The sequence below is a fragment of the Halichoerus grypus genome, chromosome 13 (genome assembly GCF_964656455.1).
Source record: "Halichoerus grypus chromosome 13, mHalGry1.hap1.1, whole genome shotgun sequence".
NCBI lineage: Eukaryota > Metazoa > Chordata > Mammalia > Carnivora > Phocidae > Halichoerus > Halichoerus grypus.
In genome coordinates this window covers 41,686,885-41,692,396 of record NC_135724.1, presented here as the reverse complement: position 1 = coordinate 41,692,396, position 5,512 = coordinate 41,686,885, and the positions used below count along the sequence as shown (strand labels likewise).

General features: G+C 38.3%; 1 non-coding gene across 1 annotated transcript; it reads left to right on the top strand.

Moving 5' to 3' along the window:
* Positions 1-5,183: 5,183 nt before the first annotated feature.
* Positions 5,184-5,306, top strand: LOC118544387 (U6atac minor spliceosomal RNA). Its single transcript, XR_004921556.1, has one exon. It is a non-coding gene; the product is annotated as a U6atac minor spliceosomal RNA (small nuclear RNA).
* Positions 5,307-5,512: the final 206 nt, after the last annotated feature.

Below are 5,512 nucleotides of genomic sequence, written 5' to 3'. Positions count from 1 at the left end.
AAGGACCCAACAAGCGGCAGATCTGGGGAGATTCCCATTCCTTCCCTGGGAGGAGTGGCACGGGAGCGCACAACTGGGATCTGCTGGGTTTGTAGACTCCACACCAAGTCGGGTGCCAGAGATAGAAACGCTCAGTCATGGGGCACCTGGGTGGCTCAGATGGTTGAGCGTCTGCCTTCGGCTCGCGTCATGATCCCAGGGTCCTGGGATCGAGCCCTGCATTGGGCTTCTGGCTCAGCGGGGAGCCTGCTTCTCCCTCTCCCTCTGCCTCTCTCCCTGCTCATGCTTTCTCTCTCTCTCTCTGTATCTCTGTGTCTCAAATGAATAAATAAAATCTTTAAAAAAAAAAAAAAAGAAACGCTCGGTCACAGGCCAGGTGAGCACAGACTCGGGCCAGAGACCGCAGAGGCGGGAGTGATTGACTGCTTTTCTCTGGGGCTCACTGAGGAGTGGGGCCCTGAGGTCTCAACTCCTCTGGAGCGGAGATTGGGAGGCTGCCATTTTCACTCTTGGCCTCCAAAGGTGAACGGAAAGCTTGCAGGGAACAAAAGCTCCCAAGAGCAAACCCAAGCAGATTATTCAGCTTGGACCGGGCAAGGGCAGAGCAATTCCGCCTCTGGTAAAGACATTTGGGAACCACGGCAACAGGTCCCTCCCCCAGAAGATCAGCAAGAACAGCCAGCCAAGACCAAGTTTACCGATCAATGAGAACAGCAAAACTCCAGAGCTAGGGGAATACTGCACATAGAATCCATGGCTTTTTTACCGTGATTCTTTAGTGTTTCAAAGTTAATTTTTTTTAACTGTCTTCTTTTTTTTTAAATTTTTCTTTTTCCCTTTTTCAGCCAACATCTTATCAATCCCTTTTTTAAAAAACATTTTTATTTTTCATTTTTAGAGTCCTATTCTATCCCTTCATAGTAGTTACCGTTATTTTTGGCATATATATATATAAGTTGTTCTCTCTTTAAAATTTTGAGATACAGTTTCTTCTAACAGATCAAAATATATCCTAAATCTCTAGCATATGGCTTTGTTCTAGTCTCCTGCCTAATCACATTCTTTCCCCCTTTTTTTTTAAATCCTCTTTTCTTTTTACAAGCAACATCTTATCAATTCCTTTTATAAAATCTTTTATAATTTTCCTCTTTACAGTCATATTCTATCCCTTCATCGTATTAACCCTTAGTTTTGTACATATAAAAGTTTTTTTTTCTTTAAAATTTTGGGAGGCACTTTCTTCTAACAGTCCAAAATACACCCCAAATCTAGTGTGTGGCACTGATCTATGCAACAGCCTGATCATATTTGATCATATTCTTTTTTTTTAATCTTTTTTCTTTTTCTTTTTTTTTTCTTTTTTCTTTCATTCCCTTTCTTTTCTCCTGGTTTAAGGTCTCTTCTGATTTGTTTAGAGTATATTTTCTGGAGACGTTGTTACCCTGTTAGCATTTTGCTCTCTCATTCACCTGTTCTCCTCTGGACAAAATGACAAGATGGAAAAAACCACCTCAACAAAAGAACAAGAGGCAGTACCGACTGCCAATACGGACATTAGTACAATGTCAGAACTAGAGTTCAGAATCATGATTTTAAAGATACAAGCTGGGCTTGAAAAAAGCATGGAAGTTATTAGAGAAACCCTTTCTGGAGAAATAAAAGAACTAAAATCTAACCAAGTCGAAGTCAAAAAGGCTATTAATGAGGTGCAATAAAAAATGGGGGCTCTAACTGCTAGGATAAATGAGGCAGAAGAGAGAATCAGTGAGATAGAAGACCAAATGATGGAAAATAAAGAAGCTGAGAAAAAGAGAGATAAACAACTACTGAATCAGGAAGGCAGAATTTGAGAGATAAGTGATACCATAAGACGAAACAACATTAGAATAATTGGGACCCCAGAAGAAGAAGAAAGAGAGAGAGGGGCAGAAGGTATATTGGAGCAAATTATACCAGAGAACTTCCCTAATTTGGGGAAGGAAACAGGCATCAAAATCAAGGAGGCACAGAGAACCCCTCTCAAAATCAATAAAAATAGGTCAACACCCCGACATCTATTAGTAAAACTTACAAGTCTCAGAGACAAAGAGAAAATCCTGAAAGCAGCTCGGGAGAAGAGATCTGTAACCTACAATGGTAGAAACATTAGATTGGCAACAGACCTATCCACAGAGACCTGGCAGACCAGAAAGGACTGGCATGATATATTTAGAGCACTAAATGAGAAAAATATGCAGCCAAGAATACTATATCCAGCTAGGCTGTCATTGAAAATAGAAGGAGGCTTCCAGGACAAACAAAACTAAAGGAATTTGCAAACACGAAACCAGCCCTACAAGAAATATTGAAAGGGGTCCTGTAAGCAAAGAGAGAGCCTAAAAGTAACATAGACCAGAAAGGAACACAGACAATATACAGGAACAGTCACCTTACAGGCAATACAATGGCAACAAATTCCTATCTTTCAATAGTTACCCTGAATGTAAATGGGCTAAATGCGCCAAACAAAAGACACAGGCTATCAGATTGGATAAAAAAACAAGACCCATCAATATGCTGTCTGCAAGAGACTCATTTTAGACCCAAAGACACCCCCAGATTGAAAGTGAGGGGGTGGAAAACCATTTACCATGCTAATGGGCACCAAAATAAGGCTGGGGTGGCAATCCTTATATCAGACAAATTAGATTTTAAACCAAAGACTGTAATAAGAAATGAGGAAGGACACTATATCGTACTCAAAGGGTCTATCCAACAAGAAGATCTAACAATTGTAAATATCTATGCCCCTAACATGGGAGCAGCCAATTATATACGCCAATTAATAACAAAAGCAAAGAAACACATTGACAACAACACAATAATAGTGGGGGACTTTAACACCCCCCTCACTGAAATGGACAGATCTAAGCAAAAGATCAACAAGGAAATAAAGACTTTAAATGACACACTGGACCAAAAGGACTTCACAGATATATTCAGAACATTCCATCCCAAAGCAACAGAATACACATTCTTCTCTAGGCCCATGGAAGATTCTCCAGAATAGATCACATCCTAGGTCATAAATCAGGTCTCAACTGGTACCAAAAGACTGGGATCATTCCCTGCATATTTTCAGACCATAGTGCTTTGAAACTAGAACTCAATCACAAGACGAAAGTTGGAAAGAAATCAAATACATGGAGGCTAAAGAGCATCCTCCTAAAGAATGAATGGGTCAACCAGGAAATTAAAGAAGAATTAATAAAATTCATGGAAACCAATGAAAATGAAAACACAACTGTTCAAAATCTTTGGGATGAAGCAAAGGCAGTCCTAAGAGGAAAGTATATAGCAATACAAGCCTTTCTCAAGAAACAAGAAAGGTCTCAAATACACAACCGAACCCTACACCTAAAAGAGCTAGATCAAGAACAGCAAATAAAGCCTAAACCCAGCAGGAGAAGAGAAATAATAAAGAACAAAGCAGAAATCAATGAACTAGAAAACAAAAGAACAGTAGAACAGATCAACGAAACTAGGAGCTGGTTCTTTGAAAGAATTAACAAGATTGATAAACCCCTGGCCAGACTTATCAAAAAGAAAACAGAAATGACCCAAATCAACAAAATCATGAATGAAAAAGGAGAGATCACAACCAACACCAAAGAAATACAAACAATTATAAGAACATACTATGAGCAACTATATGCCAGCAAAGTAGATAATCTGGAAGAAATGGATGCATTCCTAGAGATGTATCAACTACCAAAACTGAACCAGGAAGAAATAGAAAACCTGAACAGACCTATAACCACTAAGGAAATTGAAGCAATCATCAAAAATCTCCCAACAAACAAAAGCCCAGGGCCAGGTGGCATCCCAGGGGAATTCTACCAAACAATTTCAAGAAGAATTAATACCTATTCTTCTGAAACTGTTCCAAAAAATTGAAATGGAAACTCGTTTTATGAGGCCACCATTACCTTGATCCCAAAACCAGACAAATACCCCATCAAAAAGGAGAATTACAGACCAATATCCTTGATGAACACAGATGCAAAAATTCTCACTAAAATACTAGCCAATAAGATCCAACAGTACATTAAAAGGATTATTCACCACGACCAAGTGGGATTTATCCCTGGGCTGCAAGGTTGGTTCAACATCTGCAAATCAATCAATGTGATACAAGATCTGTACCTCTGAAACAAATAATACAATATATGTTAAAAAAAAAAAGAAGAAGAAGATAGCGGGGGGTGAAGAATGAAGTGGGGGGAATTGGAGGGGGAGATGAACCATGAGAGACAATGGACTCTGAAAAACAAACTGAGGGTTCTAGAGGGGAGGTGGGCCTGGTGATGGGTAATAAAGAGGGCACGTTCTGCATGGAGCACTGGGTGTTATGCACAAAGAATGAATCATGGAACACTACATCAAAAACTAATGCTGTAATGTTGGTGATTAATATAACAATAAAAAAATTTAAAAAAGACAAATAATTAGAAAGATATTTCATATATTTAGATTGACTATTTTAAAGACATAATTTAAACAATTACAAAAGCTATAGTAAAGAACACAATATCTAGGAAATGACATCTTAACAATGATTTATTTAGAAGTTCAATCCCCAAAACCAAATGATATTTAATATATATTAAAGTAATTATTATAATCAGTGGAGATAATACGAAGTATTAAGTAAACTACATTTGGAAAAATTAGATAGCTACTTAAAAAAATGGATCTCCACCATTCTCTTTAGAATAAAATAAATTTCAGGGTGCCTGGGTGGCTCAGTTGGTTAAGTGACTGCCCTCAGCTCAGGTCATGATCCCAGCGTCCTGGGATCGAGTCCCACATCAGGCTCCCAGCTCAGTGGGGAGCCTGCTTCTCCCTCTGACCCTCTCCCCTCTCATGCTGTTTCTCTCTCACTCACTCTCTAATAAATAAATAAATAAAATCTTTAAAAAAAAAGAATAAAATAAATTTCAAATGAATAAAATTTCTACATACATAGTTTTTATGAGTGCTAAAAATGAACTTATAATCACATAGAAAAGAATTTCAAGGTATAACACAAAATTCAGAATCATAAAAATATGATAAATTTTATTACATAAAAATTTAAACTTTAACAATCAAAGTGACTAGAAAGCTTACCATAATATGGTAAAAAGTAAATAAATAAAGGAATGTTATATGAAAGGAGAGAAGGTTAGCACTCCCCTTGACAAGGTCAGAAGAGGCCCCCAGGCCTGACAATATGCATACAGTTAAGGCATTTCTATGTACATGGCATCTAACCAATATTTTTGCCCTGCATGGGGCTCTGGGCTCAGCTGCCAGTTTGCTTGTCCCTCTCCCTCCCCCTCTGCTCCTCTCCTGCTGACCACCCCCCCACCCCGCTTGAGAGTGCGTGCTCTCTCTCTCTCTCAAATAAATAAATAAATACATACATACATAAATACATAAAAATCTTAAAAAAAAAAAGGAATCTATAAAATTGGGAAGTATTTACCAC